Source organism: Haemaphysalis longicornis, unplaced genomic scaffold (genome assembly GCF_048455015.1).
Source record: "Haemaphysalis longicornis isolate Haplotype H1 unplaced genomic scaffold, Haemaphysalis longicornis Haplotype H1 scaffold_4, whole genome shotgun sequence".
Lineage (NCBI taxonomy): Eukaryota > Metazoa > Arthropoda > Arachnida > Ixodida > Ixodidae > Haemaphysalis > Haemaphysalis longicornis.
Genome location: NW_027526361.1, coordinates 213,877,388 through 213,900,482, shown reverse-complemented (window position 1 = coordinate 213,900,482; position 23,095 = coordinate 213,877,388).

Below are 23,095 nucleotides of genomic sequence, written 5' to 3'. Positions count from 1 at the left end.
CACAAGTCTGCTGTTCGTTTTCACGAGCATCTTGCACAGGCAGCTTGTATGAGCGATGGGCCGATAACTGGATAGAGAGGTTGAGTCCTCCTCCTTCAGGAAAGCCACTGCTATGGCCTCCCTCCAAGACTTTGGAATGTTCCCGAAAAGTCATATTTTGTTGTAGAGTTGTAGGACTCTTTTAAGTGTGTCTGTACGTAGGTGTTGTAACATTGTGTATGTACTGTTGCCTGGGCCGGAGCAGACGGTTTACATGTGCTAAGAATACCCCTCAGCTTATGCAGTGAAAACAGGCAATTGTAAGAAGTCAGTGATTTCCTGTTGTGTATGCACTACGTTTCACTGGAGTCTTTACACTGAAGGAAAGTGTTTGTGTAGTGTGCTGAAGTGCACACGTGTTAAAAGTGTTGTGCGATTGTGTTAGCCTCGTATTCCAATTTGTCCCCATTTGTACTACCCAGGGGCAGGCTGTGTGTCTGATATCTTTTGTGTTTTCCTACACATGTCCAAACTTTGTGTGTGTTGGTGTATGAATTATTAGATGTCAAGAAGTACGCAAACTCGCTAGTTTTGCCCCACGTCGCGCACGTTTTTCAAAAGCCTTTTCCCGCTGAACAAAAGGAGATTTTCCGTCGTGGGGTACCGTCGAAGGATATCCCACGCCTTGTTCTGGACCTCTCACGCCCTCCTACAGTCCTCATTCCACCACAGCCTCCTCTGGTGGCGCGGAGCACCAAAGCATGGATAATGGACTTTTCGGTGGCGTCGAGGGTGTGCGCCGTGAGGAGTTCCACAGCTTCATCAACATCTAGGAGTCCGATAGATGTGTAGCTTAATTTACATTCCTCTGTAAATGTATTCCAGTTTGCTCTTGCTTCAGTTAACCTGTTCTGGAAGATGGACTGAGTGTGGCTTTACATATATATGTTAGTGAGGTGGGGAAGTTGTCACTATTATATTAGTCCGTGTCCACAACCCACTCAAGACATGGAAAGAGAATTGCAGAGCCAATAGCGAAGTCAAAGTGTTGAAAAGGCATGCTCCGAAAGATGTTAGGAATTTCTCTAAGAGGGGACCTCCGGCATCCTTGCGAGAAGAGCCCCAAATATAACTGTGCGCATTAAGGTCGCCTATTAGAATAAAAGTTTCAGGTAACTGATCTACCCGACCCTCGAAATCTGAGCTCAAGAGGTTGACGTCAGGAGGGATGTAAAGAGGCCAGAGTGTTATAAGCCTATCAAAGAATGTGACTCTAATGGCCACACCCTCTAGGTTGGTCTGTAGTTTGACAGTGTGACCCGCCAAAGGTTTTCGGGTAGTGATGGACACACCATCTGAGTATATGCCACCACCATATCTGTCCTTCCTAAATACCATTAACTATGCCAGAAATTTCTGTGCCTGGAGTTTAAATGCGTTTCTTGGAGCCACATTAATCTTGGCTAATTGCAATACAAGAGCTCATGGACATCTTCAAGATTTTTAAGAAGCCCTTTGAAGTTTCATTGCTGAATATTTTCTTTTTTTCATTATTTAAGTGTAGAGCGATTGCACTCTTGGAAGAGGTTTTTCACCTCCTCTACTGGCCTGGAAGCCGCATCCCGTTCCTTCCGCTGTTATAAAAGCCGGAACCGCCCGTCGTTCATGTCGTCATCTGAAGGCCGGGGGGTGCCCAGCAAACTGGGCCTCCTAGAATTGGTGCCCTTAAGGGTGTTCTCTGCCTGCGCGGCCAGTGCAGAGGGCGTCGGGGGCACCACAGATGGCACGGACAGTGAGGTAGCGGAGGGGGTCACTGCGGCTGCCTCCGTTCTAATATCCGTTCCCTCGCGTGTGCTTTTTGCTGGTGGAGTGGAAGCCGTGGATGCAGCGGCATCCCCAACCGACGTGGTTGCACCACAGCCGCTCTTTCGACTGCCTGAGGCAACATTGAGGGGGCGGGGACGGGACCCAGTCCGGCTCGCAGTAATGGGACCCCACCGAAACCAGGCGCTGCTCGGCCCTGTCGAACAGTGCGGGCGTACTTGCCAAGAGCGTAAAGGCCAAACCTCCTCCGCGCCAAAGGTAGGGTGATGTTCTCTGTGATCTTAACATTGCTTATCTGCTTCTCCTGCTTAAACTTTTCATATTATCGCAAGTACCCTGCAAGAGGGCTCCGCCAATTAGCGCAGGTGAAGTTTTCGCATTCGCTGTTTTCTGAAGGATGGTCACGCTGCCTGCACTCAACGCAGGTAAGTGGGAAAAGGCAAGATTGTGTGCCATGCGCGAACCATTGGAACTTGAAGCATCCCCGTTGGGGTGGGATGTACGGGTAGTCAGACAATGTATATAACCGGCCATCATGGTTTCTGGAAGGATGGATCGATCGAAGGTCAGGATAATGCGTTTAGTTGCTCTCTGTCATTGCGGTGTATGGATATGCGCTTTACAGCCATGACGCCGTGATCCCATAAGCCTTCAAAAAGGTGGACATCGGCTTCGTAAATTATATCTGCCTCAGATATAACAGCCCGAGAGCTGTTGAGGTTTGGGTGAAGTGTGACCCTAATCCCCAGATCTGCCATGCAGGGTATTTTTTCAGGAGGATTGTGGACTGCTACTGTGTTTTTACTTCAACTAGCACTTCACCAGATCTGAGGTTTTTGGCGTCGCATGTTTTGCCGATAATATCTTTAAGAAATTTGTAAACAAGAAATGCGGATTGAGAGGTAACCAGAATCGATTTGGCCACAGACTCAAGCATCAGAAAACGAGGGTAGTTATCTGGCTTTGGAAGCGAGATCGAAGGCACAGGAGGAAAATAAGCATCGGTGCGGCCTTTTTTAAGGGACCGATCGATCATGTTTGGGGGAGTTAAGAAATATCATTTAGCATAGTATAACATGAGTAAACAGGGGTACTTCCTTCGATCGGGTTACCCTGATACCGAAAAAGGTCCCGGAGCTCCTTGCCTGGCAAAAGACAGGGAGCCAATCTTCTGGAGCTTGAACACGACTCCGACGGGCACAGTTCATGGTTTCGCACGCTCCACTTATAAACACATCGCCACGGTTGGATGCAGCTTATGTTTGTGGGCTTGGGGACCACGGTGCCGCACATTCCATCACCAAGATTACTCATGGTGCCCTGGGAGGGGGTGATTTTTTGTTTTCAAGAGAGGCAATATCAGTAAACTTTTTTGTGTACACACGATCATTGTACTTATACATTTCTCAATGGGATCATCGCTCATGTGCTCGTCTTTGATACCGGAGGTTTGGAGGAAACGGGGTGAGCAGTAACGAATTTTTATGCTCTTAGTATTCTTCATTGTCATCTCCGAGATGCTTTTATTTAGTTGTCATACATGCTTTGTATATTTTATAATATTTTTACTACTCATTTTTCTGTTTATTGTTACCGCTTCTTTACTTCACTTTTCTTTTATAAAAATATTTTTTGTATCACAAGGTTTTCCATGCGTAGCCAACTGCCAGTCACGGCCCCACAAAACATTGGCTTGGTCTCCGCCGAGCCTATATCTCTTGCTTTCATAAAATAACGATAAACTTTTAATATTGCACCATATTTCGCTAGTGCAGTGTATAAACTCTTGATTGGGTGCCGCGATGTTGAAGATGACGATGATCGTTGATGTATTATGGTGATAGGTGAACAAGGGCAAAGAGCGTCAAACACTGAGCTATGTAGGGAGCGATATATTCGCAGATACCGATGTATTCGCAAATGCATTCGCAAAAAGTGAAACAAAACAAGAAACAGTATTCATGGCTGGTGTATAGGACAAGGGTGATCAAGCATGATATGACAAGGGCAGCAGTAATTTTATCTACTCTAACAAAGTAAAACCACGTTGGACAGGAAACATTGGTTCTTTGCTAAAATGTATAAGAAATGCAGTGGAATGCGCGTCTGGAGAGCTCCGGAAAATGTTTGTGTCGTGTTGGGTCAAGGTCCTTGAATGCCATTAGTATGTGGACAGCAGATAGGTCATCCCCACACGTGCTCCAGAGGTGTCTAGATGAGCTAGTGAGCAGGTTGGAGAGCAATAAATGTGTGTGGCCTATATGTAGCCAAGCCAGGGCGACATAACTGGGCTTGTTCGGTGAGCCAGTTGCGTAGTGTTTAAATGGTGGTTTTATAACGTGTAGTTTGTTGCCTGTTTATCTACTCCAGAGCGAGTGCCGTGTGTTACGAAGCTGTTTTCAGGTGTCTGTCTTGAGGTTAGTGTAGGGTGCTGTTGTAATGTCGGCTGAATTTTTTAGCGCAGCAGAAGTAGCCATTTCATCGGCGGCCCCAATGGCAATGATTCCACAGCGCCCTAGAACTCAGCGCATAGTTATTATAAGATTTGTACTTTCTGACTCATTATAAACATTAAAAGGAGATTGGTCGCACACGTTTTAGAAGGTTTTCTTCATGACAGTGCCTGCACAATGTTAAGGAATTATGTGTACGGGATGGAATTGTGAATTTTATTTTGGATGATGTGATTTGCACCAGTGATATGCTCCATGCTCCTGCCGGGTAAATGCTGTTATGAAAATTCATCGTTTCAGTTACACTAACCTTTGGTCCTTGCCCCGCACAAGAGACCGTGGACGCAGTTTTTGACGCATCGCAAAAGAATTCGGCGCACTTGCCCTTGCCCTACAAAAGGAGGATGTGCAGCAGAATCGCACTCCTGGGTATCCTGTTTTCGACTTGTGTGAATGACAAGTCGCATGGTGTGCCTGAGTGCACATCATGCGAGGATGTTCGTGCTCGGTGCATCACCGAAGTTGTGGCCGTCCTGGAAAGGGGAGGCTCCAGGCAACGGAAGTCTGGCAATGTCCAGAAAACGGTTTACTACCTGGTGTCGTCGCAGCTAAAGGCGACTGTGGCTCACAAAGAAGACTATTTCCTTGTTATGCCTGAAGGTGTTTTAACGATAAAGCCGGCGCCGCTGTAGCCAAAAACTTTGTCTCTATCTCCGTTAAGCCGCAAAGCCTGAAGGACCATGCTATCGGACTTTTGCGCAGCAATAGTCCAGAGCGTCTGGCATCTTCCGTTAAGAAGCAAAAGGGAACCAAGCTTGACATCTTCTTCAGTGCGAAGACGCAGAAACCGGGCATTCTCTTCACAGCTATTGTCTCCGAACGGGGAACCAAGCAGCGGGCTGTGTCAGGGTTTCTCATGAAACATTTGGATACTTTGCATGTTGGTGATCTGTTCCTCGTCCTCAATTTTGCAGCAGTTGTCACAAGTATAGGGGAATAAGACAGCGGAACCTTTGAAGCGTTCAGCATCGATGTAGAGGATTTATACTATTCTATGCCGCACAAAGCTCTAACGAATAGTGTAAAGAATTGTATAATGCATGACAATGACGAGTGTGCATTCATTGCCAGATGTGGGATGTCGCTGAACTCCTTTTTGGAACTGTTGTCATTCTACTTGGCTTCGACCGTGGTCGAGTGGAAAGGAGCCACATTTACTCAAAATACTGGGGTGTGCATAGGTTCCCGAGTGACCCCGGTTCTTAGTAATATTTTTTCTGGGAAGAGTGGATCGGTTTTTGAAAGAGAAGGTAAAGGGGCTTGTTGTGAAGGTGTTCCGGTACGTGGACGATTTCCTTGTTGTGGTGGACAGGTGCCCTTGCATAGTGTGTCGTGATGTACATAAAGTGTTCAAGGAGTGTGGTCAGGGTCTACGATTTACCTTTGAATTGCCCAGAGATCGAGTGCTCTAGTTTTTGGATTTACGGCTCACGTTCGGAGAAAGGCACGTATGCTACAATATGCTCCGAGGTCTGTTAAAGCCCTTCAGCTTTGAGTCGGCACATTAAAAAGTGGTGAAGCAGGGCATTGCCCTTTCCTGTCTGACATCTGCCGTATCCAAATCCTCCGAGCATTCAATGACCACCAGCGTCGTAGAGCAGGTGGAGAAGCTAAACAAATCTGGGTACCCTGCTTTCCAGGGCCAGTGAAAAGCTGTTAAAGTGACAAGGAAGCCGAAATACCAAACCAAAAACCCTAAAACTTCGCCCTGGTGCCCTATATTCACAAGATGTCGCACAGACTAAAAAATTGGCAGGACGGTATGACGTGAGCATAGTGTTTTCGGCTCCTAATAAATTGGGAAAGGTCGGTGCATGAGTTAGGCAAAAGCCGTCGGGGGACATGTGGCATTAACCACCAAAAAAATTTCGCACCGTGTGCAACGGTGGTCGTTTATTCGATACCACTTGCCTGTGGCAAAGTATACATTGGCCAAACGGGACGGTTTTTAAATGTCAGGCTTAAACAACAAAACTATTCAAAGCGAAAACTGGACCTGAGCCACTTATCTTCTTATTGCGGCGCATGCAGACCTGATTGTGCCCCTCTGTTTGATCGCACAGCGATCCTTTTGCGACATAAGAATCAGCAAACGCGAGAAATTGTAAGAACCAGCCACATCATAAAAGCTAGTTCAGATTGCACCAGTCATCCCTCTATCGCCCTGCTTAATCGAGAAGTCGCATATTTAGATGCACATTGAGCGCTATTTTGGTGCCTTTTCTGGGCATGCATGTTGGGGGTGGGAGCTGGTCTTAATCCATGTATGATGCGGTTATCTTTGCTGAGTTTTCGTCATTCGTGCCCCTCGAAGTTCGTTTTGTGATTTTCTTGTTACGGTTTTTCTGTATTTTCGGCTGAGTGCGCCGAGATATGTGAGGCAGTGGGGGCGTGCCGTTTGTGCGCTTGGGCATTTAAAGCTTTGAATTGTGCAATAATAAACTATTTGCGAGTCTGCGCTTGTGCTTTCTTTATGTGTTCCTGTCCCCGTTAATTTGCGCGCAGTTTTTTTTAGATGCATTATTACCAACTCGCCCAACTCTCAACCCTTTTACAGCTAGTCAACATACTCCCGCTGATTCCGTACGCATCATTTGTCACACTCTACATACAGACTCTCCACAAGGCTAGTGCAGACAGCGTCATACGAAAGGGATGCAGCACGAGGTCGACAAATTTCAATGTAGTTTTTGTTGCTGACCCATGTACGATACTGCCATAGTCGAGCCGAGGTCATCTCAAGGTATATGTAGACGTAAATGAAGCTGTTTTTCTGCACCGTACGACTGGTGTGAGATCACTTTAAGAATGTTCATTGTTTTATGCGTTGTTGTTTAAGCAGTTTTATTTCTGGGAAGAATGCATACAATACACGTAAGAATTTGGGCTCTTTTTAACGGGGTTGACAGTCGATTTGTAGTAAATTCAGGGTACAAACAAATGCTGCGCAACCGAGTGAACAGAACGCAAGTAATTTTTTATCGTCAATTTTAAAACTGTTTGTTTGCGCCGAGCCCGCCAGTTCGTTTCACCCCGAGCAGGAGATAAGGTTCTCTCATTGACATATTACTCGATTTAAAATATATTTCAACTTCATCTACATGCACTGAACAGGAAATGGTTGGGGCAGTACCTTGCGGAGCTTGTTCATCTTGACTATACTTGGTGTTCAGCCCAAAACACCGCTTTGAGGCACGCCTATTTTCTGAAAATATACGTTCAGAACTGCCTTACAATTTCTTACACGGAAAGTTTGTTCAGGAATGCAGCAGGGTAGGGTGTTCAGCATGTTGCACGGAACACCGAATAATGCCAGGTAACTCAAGATGCCCTATCGCGAGGCCCTGTAGTAGGCCTTTCCTATTTCAAAAAAGACTGTAATGCAAACCTGTTTTAGAAGTGACGCATCTTTTAAGAGAAAATTCCAACGCAGCATGTTGATCGTCGCCGTACGGTCCACCCTAAGTGTTCTTGGTGACGCTATTGGTGACACCGTGGACCCCGAGCCCCAAATTCACGCTGTGAACAACCGCCGAAATGATTGGAAGGGCGGAGGGACAGAAGTCTCTAACGGTGGCAGTCGCAGCCTTGGTCAAACTTCGGCCGATGGGCTATCTGTCCGTTTACTGAGCGGGGAGCTTCGGGACCTCTCTAGTTATTCGGGTAAGGCTAGAGAAGAAAGCACCCCTCTTCCCTGCTCTATACTATTTCACATGGTATTTTGTACACCCTTTTCTAAACCTGATCGGGCCCCCAAGAGGACCCGCACCAAACCCATCTACAAGCCAGACTCAAACCTTGTGTTCGCAATTGTGGACAACTTCCCATGATTTTTGGTGATGCATTTAGTCGACAAAGAAACATGAATCACAACCACGTCTGTGTCCCTGATCGCAAGATGTATGTAATGTGTCGCCGGAAGAAACTACGTGGCAATAGAGCTAACCTCTAGTGACCGGCTGATTGAAGTCCAAAGTAAAAAAAAGTCTTGTAACTTAATAAAGCAAAGAAGCAATGGAGATCGACCGATAACTGTGACGCTCCACAGCACTTTCAATAGCTGCCAAGGAGTTATCCCGGAAGGTAAACTTCTCAATCCCAATGATGCGATATTCTCTAAGGCTTGCCTGAGCAAGCTGTTACAGCAGTCAGACGTATCACAATGACACGTGAAGAAAACGAGACAAGAACCAAACCTATGATCCTGACGTTTGACCATAGCACAGTACCAGAGTCCGTAAAAGCAGGTTTGCTCCACTGACAGACAAGACCATATATCCCAAACCTGCGACGCTGCTTTAAGTATCAACGGAACGGGCATGGTATTTACAACTGTTGAGGAAAGAAAGATGCAACAAATGCTGGGAGGATGATCACAAGACAGAAAATTGCCGCACCACACAGTTAAAATGTTGTAACTGCGCTGGGCCTCACTCCGCGTACTCTCGGTCCTGTGAGAAGTTTTAAAAGTAGACAAAAATCATTAATCTGAAAGTAACTGAAGACATCTCACACCCAGAGGCTCGGAAAGGCACACACTGCTGCCTGCAGGAAGCTACGCTGACGCTGCTCGCCTAGGGTTGGTGCGGCGTCAGGTTTCGGTGGGAACCCGACACAGCAATGTTGACTTAGCCCCACCACCGCCCACCACCGTGCTGCCCTCGGCAGCCCACGCCGCCACACTGCTGGCGTACTCCGCAGTCACAGTGGCGAAAAACACACCTGGAGGTGGTGCTGCCTCCCCTGTGCCTGTTCCAATGCCCCTTTGTGGCTCTGGTGGTGCTGCGAACACTGACCGGGGTGCAGCGGCTACCCCTGAATCATCCGCCCTGCCGCGGCCTGCACAGTGGCCTTGGCCACCAAGCGTCCCTTGGGGAACCTGTGCGAAGGAACGTGACCCAATGGCCCCTCCAAAGGGCATCAGTAGAAGAAATGGGTGTCACGCCATCCTCACCGGCATCACTGACCTCCACTCTGTTGAGCGCCAAGAAATCTACTGCCCAGGGTAACAGCGTCTACACAGAACACATAATACACACATAAAATGCTCCTTCAATAATGGAACCATTCTACTAGCAGCATAAATTTTCTTTGTCGACTTTTATGCGAGTTCACAACATTGTCCAATGGAACTGTAGAGGCATAATAAGGAACCTCTATGACGACTATAAAATCCTGCACAAACACCAGCCAAATAGAATGTACCTGCAAAAAACGTATTTAAAGTCCACAAACACCAATTTTCTCACTCAATTGAATGTATTCAGGAAAGACAGAGACAGCTGCACGCACTCGTATGATCGTGTAGCAATTGTCGTGCGAAAATGTATTCCCTGACAATCTTTTCAGCTACTTACTCCCCTCGAAGCAGTGGCTGCCCGGGAAATAATTTTTAATAGGTTAGTCACAGTGTGCTGCTTAAACATTCCTCCTGACTACCACCTGTCAAGTTCAGAGTTTGAAGCCCTCATTGCAGGGCATCCGGAACCTTTTTTACTAGTAGGCGACCTTAATGCTCACTGTGAACTCTAGGGGTCGGAACGCACAGATGTCCGAGGTCGTTTGCTGCAAAAGTTTCTTTATCATCCCGAGCCTGCCTATTCAAAAAAATGGTCCACATATTACAGTACAACGCACCACACATACTCGCACATCGATCTGGCTAGAGGCTCTTCCATTCTATTTCCGCTTGTTGATTGGGGAGAGGACAAAAACCCAAACGGAAGTGACGACTTCCCCGTCACTTTATTTTTGTGGAGAATCTCGCCCCCACTGTTCAATTGTACATAAAAAATTCAGAGATTGCGATGCCGACTGTGTAAACTTGAAGGAAAAATCAGAAGTGCCCTACACTACCTTGAACCATTCATGCACTGATAAATCTTTTATCTTCCTCACCTCGCATATTCTTGAGTCTGCCGAAAGCGCCATTCCGCAGACCTTGAGTGGTACTCGTAATCTTCGGAGGCCTTCGTGGAATAAAGAATGCAGACATGCGGGAAAAGCCTAAATTAAGGCCTGAGGTGTCCTATGCACATGTACAATGGCCGAAAATTTAGTAGCTTTCAAGCGATCAAAGCCACTCGGTGGGCGCACTCACCGGCAGGCCAAAAGCGATAGCTGGCGCTGTTTGTTTACTTCCAAAAATTTCAATACAGACGCGCGGAAAGTATAAAATAGAATTCGAAAGTTCAAAAGACAGTAAAAGCACAATGCGCATTTAGGGTGTGCTACTGGTGACGCGCTTTTAGACCAAGCAAATGCACTTGCACAACATTTTGAATACATATCGAGCTCTGCCCGTTACACAAATACATTCATCCAATAAAAGAAATCCTTGGAATGCAAGTGAATGCGGGATAACAGACAATCAGAATAGCGGTACCACTCTAAACAAACTGTGCAGGACCTGATGTTTGCCCTCGGCACGTGTAAGGCTTCTTGACATGGGCCAGAGAGCATCAGGTACACCATTATCCAAAATCTTTACCCAGACACCCTGGAAACACTCATTTAGCTTTACAATAAAAAATGGCTAGCAAGACGCTTTGCTACCTCTTAGACCGTGGCAATTGCACTGGCTATACTGAAGGAAGAGAAAGATGCATCGCTCCCAACAAGCTACCGGCTTAGTGCCATCCCTAGTTGTTTAAGTAAGTTATTTTAGATAGAATACACACAGAAGTAGAATACAGACATACTTCTTTGACAATAATGGCATCCTGGATAACTGCCAGGCAGAATTTTGTTCAGTTAGATGGACAACTGACCAGCTGGTAGCGTTTGAGTCTTATGTCAAAGATTCGTTCATTGAAAAGCAATATTGTCGCTGGATTTTGACCTAGAGAAGGCATACCACGCTACTTGGCGCGAGAGAATTCTTTGTGACATAAAAGTTTATTGGTGTGTCGAAAAATATGCTTAGCACGATAGAAGGATTCTTGAAAAAACAGATATTTTGTGTGAGAGTTGGGACGGCAGTCTCCAGATTGTGTGTACAGGAAAATGGGGTTCCTCATGTTCCAGTATTGAACCATACTTTATTTATTATCAAAATGAACATGCTCAGAGTTTCGTTGCCACCTTCAATATCATGCTTCATGTACGTTGACGATGTACAGATTAGTTACAAGTCGTGCAACCTCTCAATGTGTGAAAGGCAGATTCAACTAAGTATAAATAAAGTCTCTAAACGTACAATTACACCCACAAAGAAGTACGTGTATCGTATTCTTAAAACGTCGCGGGCTCTGCCTTGAACCTGACCTTATTTTAGGTGGACTACTGTTAGCTGTCACAAAAGAACACAAGTTTCGGGGCCTTGTCTTTGTCAAAAGACTGACGTTTAGGTAGCACATAAAAAAACTACACTGAAATGCTCAAAAACATTAAACATACTGAAAGTCGTGTCTCGTCAGTCTAATTGTGCTGATAAGGAGCGCCTCTTGCATCTTTAAACTTTTTGATTTGATCCCAAATGGTCTATGGAAGCGTGGTATACGGCTCAGCAAGCAAAAAATGCTTTACCCAGTATTTCACCTCGGGTCACGTCTTGCGTCTGCCGATTTACGGACACGCCTCGCTGACAGCTTGCATGTAGAGTGTGACAGGTGGTGTTTGGTGTAACGGCGCATGTTTACGACCCTAAAGTACGCTCTTAAGACGTCTTCAATATAAAGAATCTGTGTAACACTATTATCAAAGACACATTCACTGTGAGACTGTTTTCAAACCGTCCTCAACTTTCTCCAGCTTTTGTTTTGCGAGTGAGAAGACAAGCTTAAGAACAAGGAATATCCTTCAATGAACTATATGAAACCAGTGCAAAAGACCTTACTGCACCCTGTGATCTGTCATCATTTGCCTGCGACATTTGCTTCAGAGATATCTAAGAGGAATGCACCAACAGAGCTTATTGTACAGCATTTTCTACACATACAACACAAGAACACCAATACAATGCTTTCCATACAGATGGTTCGCAATATGCTACGGCGGTTTCATATGCTACACATGACACTAACGTTTGCAGCGGAAAAAGAATGAACGTAAATTCTGAAATTTTACAGGAAAAATTATATTGAAATACTTCTAACACTACAGCACATTACACGAACAAAAACACGGCAATCAGTAAGTTTTACAGGCTCTTTGAGCGTCGTCAGGTCACTACACTCACGAAAACATAGTAGCAATGTTGCCATGAAGCGAGTGAGTCAGGAAATGGCTACAGCACATGCTGTAGGGCTGAAGATAATAGCATGCTGGGTTCCAGGGCGCTGTGGTACAGTCGAACCCGCTTATAACGAACCTGAGCGTCACGCGGCCTCCGTTAGTTATATCCCGAAGTTTGTATAAAATGTACCAAAGCAAAAAAAAAAATGTCAAAACACAATTTATTTTTTTCGCGACCAAGTCCGTGATGGCTGTTTGTTTCTGCAGTGCAGACTTTATTAGGGTGGTCTCCAGTTTATTTTGAGCATCCGCGTGACCTTCGCCGATGCCCTTGGAGTAAACAAGTTGTTTAAGGTCCTCTACGTAGCCTATTGGAACAGGTGCGCGTATAAGCGCAGGCTCTGAAGTTCCGTGGGCGTTCGCTGCCGATTCCTCCGCATCGCTCTTGCCCCGCATTTCATTCACGATCCCCTCGTCCGTGCACAGTTCCGCAGTGTCAGCATCTTCATCGGCACAAACGAAATCGTCCTAACCGAGGTCATGGCCACCATGTCGGAGTCGATGACTCGCTGCCACAAATTGCCGCCCGACTGACCATCAGAAGCACCAGGCTCGGCTTCAGGTTGTGTGTCGACGAAGCCGCCCTTGCGGAAACAATTACGCGCGCAAGTGGCTGACACCTCCTACTTGACAGCCTTTACTATCTCTACAGCTGAATACAGCGAAACTAAAAGCGGCAACTTGGATGCCAGGGGGGTCAACAGCTATGACCAAGCGCCCCACAACGCGGCGCCTATACGATGCCCTAAAGGCACGTATTACTCCCAAATCAAGCGGCTGCACTTTCGAAGTGGTATTGGGTGGCAGGAAAAGCAGGGTCACTGACGTGAGGGAAGTTTGCACGTGGTGCGCAGAGCAGTTATTTATGCCGACCAGAACGTGCCTGCCTTGCCTATGCATGGCGCAGTCGAACTTGCTCAGCCAATCCGCGAATAAATCGCGCATCTTCCAAGTTGTGCCTGCAGGGCACGTGCACATACGCGGCTTTTTCGACTTTCCGATGACGAAGGGCACGTGGCGGCCGCTGCCATCGAAGTTAGTGGACAGAGGAGCTGTGACGCGCACAATGCTATGCTTCCGGCCAGTGCATGTGTCGCCTTTCATAGCATGCGTTTTATTCGTCAACATCTGGTAAACTAAGGCAGTTTCATGTGCGTTGTAGACGCCGCGCTCTGCATAGCTTGAAGCCCCTTCTACGTTTTTTTAAGCCACGCTGAAAAATCTTGGTCACTTGCGGACGCCACCTCGCCGACAATAAACTTAAAAACAGCGCCGTTCCGCACCTTGAAGTAGTTTAGCCAGCCATTGCCTAGGCAGAAGTCGGGAAAATCCCGATTTGTCCGTTTTGCCTGTGAGGAGGCTCGGCAAAGCGACCTGTGTCGGCAAACCTAAGCAGAGGCGGTCCTTTAAACCTAAAACGTGGCGCCGGCCGTTCGCTGTAACCGATCAGCAGAGCTCGAACACATTCGTTGTTTTAGGGATTTTATGTCATTGAAGTAATCTATATTTTGACGGTGACACGTGTTTTGTTCGTTATAAGCGAAAGTTCGTTTTAAATGGGGCCGTTATATGTGGGCTCGACTGTATACGCTGAAAGAAGGTCGCTGACAAAAATGCTGCGCTGGCCGCTTTGCGCAGTGATGTTTGAAATCTTACGTGTACCATACAAGGACGTCCCCGCGAGCGCTGGCAACAACACCGGCATAAAACAAACACACATTAAGCTACACGCAATAAAACAAAAGATACGCAAATACATGAACGAAAAATAAAATAGGTTCAACGAAACATCCATGTGCAGGATTCGAATAGGCCGCACACATTTTGGCCTATCTTGGAATCTTGAAGGAATCTTGGAAGTGCGGAGCATGCGCCAACGCCAAAAATGGTCAGAAAGATAGCATACCGGCTGAATCCGCAGCAACGAATCTCGCAGACGAAATCGCAGAAATTAACCGCAAGCTTTCTCTACTGCTCACAATGAAATCCCAAGTCGATGCCTTAGCCGGCATTAAGTCAACGGTTGACGCCATTGAAGCTTCCATGAAAGAGATGTCTAGCAAATACGACGACGTTCTCGCTGAAATGAAGCAGCAAACCGCGGAAACAGCTGGGCTAAAAAAACGCGTCGTAAGGCTAGAAGAAAAGAGTAAGACCGAAGATGTTGCATCTCTGAAAAAAGAGATCAACGATATGGAGCAGTACAGTAGGCGACAAAATTTAGAAACACATGGCCTTCCCCAACATAGCGATGAAAACCTTCTGAAGAAGCTTAACACCTTGGCAACTCATCTCGAGCTACCCCAACTTTCTGAAACTGATCTAGTGTCCGTCCACCGACTGCCTTCGAAATCTGACAAAAACGGAGGGAGCAAGGTGCCCACGGTCCTCGCACGATTTTCGTCGCGTGTAACGAAAGAAGCATGGCTAGGAAAGAAAGCACAACTAAGACAAGAAAAGTCTACGATTTTCTTCAACAAAAATCTGACCGCACAAAATAAGAAGCTGTTCTGGGAGATGAAAGCAAAGGCTGAGGAAAAGGAATACCAATTCGCCTGGCACAGAAGCGGAAAAAAGGGCCCATCTCCCCGCTAGAGGGACTCGAGTAAATGCGTCGCATAGGGGGTGGGTGTATTGCGTTACCGTTTAGTGTTTGGGGAGTTGGTGATAGTGAATGCGTTGTATCAGCAGCTTCTTGACGTAGTTTGAATAAGTCAAGGATTTAAGGCGCGTTCGTAGCCTTCATTCTGTGTCGGTTTTGTGGCGCAGTGGGAAGAGCACCATGTACCTGGCGTTCCGCCCACAGGTAGTGAATGCGTTGTATCAGCAGCTTCTTGACGTAGTTTCACTGAGTCAAGGATATAAGGCGCGTTCGTAGCCTTCCATTCTGTGTCGGCTTTGTGGCGCAGTGGGTAGAGCACCATGTACCTTGCGTTCCGCCGGCAGGGTCGTGAGATCAAAACCAGGCGCCGGTAAGTATTATTTTTTTATATAGTGTAGGGGGAGGGGTGCGGACCTGTTGTTGAGAGCGAGGAGGGTAGCGTGACGCAGGAGAGGAGGAGTGTGGAAGAGAGCGCACCGGGAACGGCTGTTGCGGACGCTGAGGCACGCAGACAACGCCGGGTGACATCGTGAGTTAAAGAAATGCTAAGCATTTAAAATGTTTGTCCGTCGCGGCCCTCGGGATCGGATAATCAGAATAAGAGAGCTGGCGGACCTTGCAAAAATAACATGAGCACGTAACTCGTTATCGGTTTTAAACAGTGCTGAAACCTTTGTAATGTCTAGTTTTCCGGTGCAAAACAGTTATCTTTATCCCGATTCTTTCAATCGCTATTACGCGATACGTCACAAACAGCAATCTCCCTTGTTTCACTTGAATGCTCAAAGCCTAAAAAATAAAAAGGATTATGTTGATATGCTCCTTCTAGAGCTTATTCCTAATTTCGATCTGTTAGCTTTTACTGAGACTTGGTTTTTAGGTGACTGGGATACTGTGCACTTTACCGTGTACAGATGTGCATCAATGTGTCGGAGCAATATGAGGGAAGGGGGCGTAGCCATTTACGTCAAACAAAATGTACATTTTACTATTGTCAGAGAATTTTCTACTGTTAATCCTTACTAGGAATCTATCATGATCAAATGTTTGAACACTGTATTTTTGGTTGTGTACAGTGTTGTACACGTTCCTCTAAAATAGGAACGAAACCTCGTTCCTCGTTCCTTCCCAATTTTGAAACGAGTTACCGTTACAAGTTCCTTTATTTCGAAAAGAACGCGTTCCAGTTCCAGTTCAAAAATTGGAACGTTTCGTTACTTTAACGTTACATTCGATTTTTTAAATTAAAATATAGGGTCTGATAGGTAAAATAAAGTTCGAATTTTAAAACTATAATCGAACTGCGTATATTATACGAATATGAACACCGCCGGCAGCAGATTATCTAGAAATAAAAAGAATCCAAAGGAACGCTCCCTGGCAAATTTTTTTTTTCAGGAAGCACCGCACAAAGCCCAGACATGTCTAACTGCGTTTTTGGTGCTCGTCTATTATAGGTGCAACACATATAATATACGCAGTAAGGTTCCTGCGCGTCACATGTGCAAATACAAAGTTACTCACGTGCAGGAAGATAATTAAATTTCTTGCGTTAGGTTCAATATTACAGTTTATTTAAAATACTTTACAGGACCATTTGCAGGATTTGGTTAAGGGGGTTACAAAAGTGAAGCGTTGCGGATCGTACATCACAAATTTGCGAGCAAGAAAACACATTGCAGCAGGCGGCAGAATCCAGGTTGGTGCCGGAGCATGCAAGGTGGCGTTCGATGATTCTCAAATGTCCGGTACACCCACGAAGACCCAACTTGCTACTTGCTCAAACAAAACGAAAACAAAACCAGCTATCTCTCTCTCTCTCTTATGGTCAGTCTCGGCGCCGCGCGATTCCTGCGCCCCCGATAAACGAAGTTCACATAAAAAACAGAGAAATGCTTAAATTATCTCAGCTAAACCAGGGTCTTCTCTGGCTAAACCTAGCTAACTCACGAGGCACTCCGCGTTCGCTCTGGTTCTGTCAACCGACCGGACTCAAGCTTCTGTGAATGGACTTTATAGTTCTCGCTCTGACTGTCCAAGAACACCAAGCACTTCGGTTTTATTACACTAAAACCAAGCCTCAAGGACCTACTAAGTTCTAACTAACACACACTGGCCCGCTGGTTGGCTAGGTCGACAAAACCCAAATATTTTTGCACAAACAATCACGTGATTCCCACTAACACGCTCACTCAAACTTCCAGGTATTCATCAAGGCACAAGCATAACACAGGTTTAACTTGAAACCGACCAACTACAGCAACTCTGAGCGCTGGAAGTTGACCTTCGGGCGGCCTCTCTCAGGGGAATCTCCCAGCCGTACGGCGCGCGACGAAAAGATGCCCAACAGTGACAGAATTACTGCCCTTTGTCAACACGACGCATGCAATACAAAAGCACCTTGCACTCCCATCGGCCCATTCCCGCAAGATCGGCGACAGACCGCGCCGTGACGAACTGCGCGCGTACTGTGTAACTTCGAGCAGTGCAACATCCCGAGACACTGCGGTGCGCCCAGCTCTTTTGAGAGCCGGCGACCCTTTGAATGACCTCACAGCGAGCGCAACTGCCCCGACAACAACGCACCCGCGCCTCGCGAGCACTAATGCTGTAATTACCCCTGACAATATACAGAAGGGGTGGTTTCACAAGGAACCTGCGGCGCCAACAAATCTATCGGCCAAACGTGCATTTTGGCCACCCCAGACAAACGATGAAAGGTGAAAAGCATTCTTGCGGCAGCGCTGTTCACCCGTCGAACGCCGCGTAAGCTCAACCGGCATGAAAGCAAGCCTAAGCTGCGAACCACTGCGTGGTTATTCTTCTGCCTTTAACCTTCGAGGAAGCTCAATCCGCTGAAGGGCGGGCAAATTGGGCAGCTTATAGGAAGAGAAACACGACGACTTGTGATTTTTGTACTCGAGCTTTGGCATCAGAAACAGCCAAATCCTGGCGATGTAACGGCAGGAACGCCGTTCCTGCCGTTCCTTCAAAAATCTAAGGAGTTACCGTTACAGTTCCACCGATCCTTAATGGAACGGTGGCGTTCTTTCGTTCCTCCAAAAAGGAACTATTTCCAGGAACGCCGTTCCTTGGAACGCCGTTACGTTCAACACTGTGTACAGGCCCCCTTCTGGTACATTGACTGTGTTTTTGGAATTCTTAGAAAATGTTTTGCAATACTGTGAATCTCTCCGTACGCCGGTAAGCGTAACTCAGGATTTTAATGTCGATTTATTATCCCGAGACTCTTCTTCACAAAATCTTCTGGACATCTTTCTTCCCTCTGGGTATGAAAACGTCATTGATATCGCGACGCGAGTGACGGCGGTATCTCAGACATTGATTGATTTATGTTTCACGAATTACGAAACAAGCAGTTTGCAAGCAGGTGTAATACTTTCAGATGTTTGTGATCATATGCCAATCTTCCTTTTTTTCACACCATTTTCAAGTCGATACAAACAAACTGCAACAAATACACCCACTATGCAAAGATAAATAAATGATAATAATATTACAATATTTCAGAGAATAATGGCCGTGACCAAATGGGACCGAGTTTTGCTTGCAACCAATCCTGAAGATGCTTACAACATGTTCGCAGACAAAATTCCTTACAATTATAACTTAGCATTTCCAAATGTAGAGTTAAAGAGAAACAAAAATAAGGAAACCACGGATTGACCGCAGTCTCCTTAAGAGAATCAATGAAAAAATTAACTGTTTGCTTCGTTTATAAAAACTAGAAATCATGATGTTTTTCTTCAGTTTAAAAAAGTGAGGAACAAATTAAATTCCGATATTAAAAATGCGCGTAATGCATACTTTGAAAATAAATTTGCAGCTATTTATAACGACTCCAGGAAAATCTGGAACAATAATAATAACCTCATGGCAAAAGGCGAGAGACGAGTTATTTCCGAGATTATTATTGACGGAGAGCAGTACAAGGGAAGGTTGCTTGCAGATAAGTTTCACAATCATTTTTTTACAATCGGATGCTGCTACGGTCCCACACGCAGCTAATCCTAGTAAAAAACATTGTATTCCATCTAGTACTGCAGGCTCAATATTTTTGTTTCCCGTTACTGAATCAGAATCTCTGAGCTTAATTAAAAAACTAAACAACAGCCGGGCATGTGGGATTGATGAATTTAAAATACAGCCGATAAAAGCCGTCGCGAAATATATATGCCAGCCACTTTCACATATATGCAACCTGATACTCAATTCTGGTGATTTTCTGATGCTTTGAAAATTGCCAAAGTTCCCGTAATTTTCAAAAGTGGGGATTCAAATGACATGAACAATTACCTACCAATTTCAGTTCTACCCATTTTTTTCAAATGTAATAGAACAGGTAATCAATACTCGAATCCTAAGCTTCTGTAAAACTAACCATATCATCGCCGACCAACAGTATGGCTTCCAAAAACAAAAATCAACTGAAATGGCGATACTAAATATAAAAGATAAAATTATTGATAACATTGATAACAGATGTATAGCGCAAAAAAGACGAAGGACAAAGAATGCACGAGGACTAGCGCTTGTCCTCGTGCATTCTTTGTCCTTCGTCTCTTTTGCGCTATACATCTGTTAATAATGATCGACCAACTAGCCCAACAACGTACTTTACTTGATAACATTGAACAAAAATTATTTACTATAGGAGTGTTACTAGATTTTAAAAAGGCTTTCGATTCTATTAAACACGATATTTTGTTTCAGAAACTTGAGACATACGGAATCAGGGGAACCTGTCTCAGTCTAATCAAGAGTTACCTAAATAATCGCCTTCAATACACAGAAATCAGTCACGCCAGGTCCAACTTTGGACAAATAAAGTATGGTGTTCGTCAAGGATCTATTCTCGGCCCGCTATTATTTTTATTATATATAAATGACATTGTTAACTTGCCTTTCACCCCGGATATAATACTGTATGCAGATGATACAAACGTCTTTTTTTCTGGTTCTGCTAGAAAGACAAAACAATTTATGGCTTGAAAATTTGTCAATTTGGCTTAGTACAAATAAACTGAATATAAACACAAGAAAAACAAAATATATGATTTTTTGAGCTTAAAACAAACGTTTAAAGCAACAGGTTTTCCTCAATTTCAGAGGCGAATGTATTGAACAAGTTAGTTCACACAAGTTTCTTGGCATTCTGTTAAATAAAAATTTGAGTTCGTCTCCACATATTGACAAACTTAGAACGAATACATCCCGGTGCATTGGTATTATTTATAAGAGGAAATATTTACTACCAGCTTGGTTAAAAAGGCAACTGTACCAAAGTCTAGTACATTCTCGCCTTAACTACTGCCTTCTAGTGTGGGGTTCAACAGGAAAAACAAACATAGAAAACTTATACCGGCTACACAAAAAAGTCTTACGCATAATTGAAAACGCACGATACTTCAGCCACAGTTCTCCATTATTTAAGAAACATCAGGTATTGACAATTATGAACATTCTAAATAAAAACTCTCTTTAACTATTTATCACCTAATAAAGACTGACTCTAATGACTTTTAAAGAAAATACTCGTCACGAACACATAAATATGGGTTTAGGCTGGTAATATACAGAAAGTCAAAAACTCGCACAAACTACGGGCACCAAAAATTGAGCTACCAGATTCCTAACATTTTAAACAGTCACCCCGCCATTTTAACCATGGCACAAGATGCTAAATCTGAGCAAGGATTTAAAATGAAATTAGACATGTACCTTTTGGAATTACAGTAAAAAACGTGTATTTTAATTTTTTGTTTCTTTTAGAAACTTTGAGGTATTTTTTTCCGCTCTATGAAATCTTGTACTGTAATATTGTTTGTTTATGAAAAGTGAGACTTTTTTCCGCTTTATGAAATCTTGTTCTGTAATTATTGTTTGTTTATGAAAACTGAGAACTGTTTTTGTTCTTTCTTGCTGTGAATTCTTGAAATCTACTCATTGTTTCCTGAAATCCGAGAGCTGATGTGTATGTTATTTTCCTAGTGGAATTTTCATTGTAATTATTGTGTCTTTTGCATACTGAAAGCTGATTTTCTATGTGTAATTGTGTGCATTCTTTTGTTATTTGTTATTGTCACAAAGTACGTGCCATTTCCCGCAGAGTCGTGCCAAAACGGGAGGGGGACGGGGGACGTCACCTTGTGAGGCTTTTTTTTTTCCTGTAGCCTTTTTGACCGTCCCTCTCGACAACTGTATAGCCAGTCTTGTACATGTTGTCGCAATAAACTTTAAACTTTCAACTTTCAACTTTCAACATGGCCCACATTCGTATCTTCTAACTGGTTCATTACCCCCTTTTTGCAGCAGATGTGCCGAGCAGCTTTCAGAACTACATATATTTATTTATTTATTCACAATACCTTAAAGACAACAATGAGGAAGTATTACTTAGAGGGGTTGCACATTGCACACATACTTCATAAGAGTAACACAGAAATCAGAGAAAAAAAGAAACGAAAACAAAAAGGCAAATATTCAAACTGAGAACGCTAATATATACACTCATTGTGACCATAAAAATACTGACAATACAAATTTCCATACATAACAACAAAGAAAAAGACACAAATACAACGCAAATGGTTCAAATTGCAGAGCGAACACAGTGTACAACCGATTAAGACAGCAAAAAGAAACAGAAAAAAGGAAAATACACGGCAAAGAAAGAAATTTGCGAATGTTTTAAGAGAACAGAAACAAAAACACAGCATGTGAGCAACGCCTTAGATCAGCTCTTGGATTAGTTCCTGAAATTCTGTGTTGTTTTTTTAAGAGGAGATAAGTGATGGTAGATTATTCCATTCGACTACGGTATGTAGGATGAAAGGCCGGGCGAAAGAAGATGAGCGGCAATTTACGCGACTAACTTTGTAGGAATGATCACGGCGTGGAACGATCACCATGGCGTGTGCTATATCCTGTATTTAGGCGCTACATTTTAGTGCTGTGACGCTAGAATTATATGAGTAGTCTGAATATATGAAGCAAACTGCGCGGTTTTGCAGAAATGTAATATCAGTTTATATATATGCTTGATTGGGGATCCCAAATGTCTGATGCATATTCTTTTTTACGACGTGTTAGTGTAGTAAAGGCAAGTTTTCGAACGTTAGAAGGGCATTGCCTAATGTTACGCTTGAGAAAACGGAAAGAGCGATTAGAGGAAGCAAGGGTGTATTTTAAGTGATAATGTCATGACAGGTCAGGCTGTAAGTGAATTTCAAGATATCTATAGGTTTAGACTAGGTCAATCGCAATATTATGTAGCATGTGGGAAGTGGAATCTCGGGAGTAGCGATTAGTAAAGAACATAGACTTAGTTTTGGAGTGATTTCGTGTCCTTAGCCAAGATGAGCACCATGCATTCACAGCGTTAAGATCGGTTTGCAATGTTTTCCGGCCGCTATCCCAAGAAATTATTCGGTAAATCCCACACTAATCAGCAAAATTTTTACTTGGGAAGAGACACAGGATAGCAAATCCTTATTGTAGATTAAAAATGAAAGTGATGCCAGTACGCTGCCCTGGGGGACTCCAGAAGTTACACGTTTAAATGAAGAGGTACGATTTTAGCAGACGTGCACTGTATTCGCGACGAAAGAAAATATTTTACCCATTATAAACTTTTACAGCGAATGTTGAGCCAAGAAAGATTAGCGAGGAGCCTGTGATGAGCAATACGGTCAAAAGCTTTCAAAAAATAAACAAATAGCGTGAACTTGGGATCCACCGTCGAGAAATGAATGAATGTCATGAATGAAACCGGGAAGCTGCGTGTCACACGAATACCCTCAGCGAAAACCATGTTGGTATTTATGTATAAAGTTATGATACCCCAGGTAGTTTATGATTTGTGTATGTAATAAACTTTCCAGGAGTTCAGTAATGTTGCTGGTTCACGAGATGGGATGGT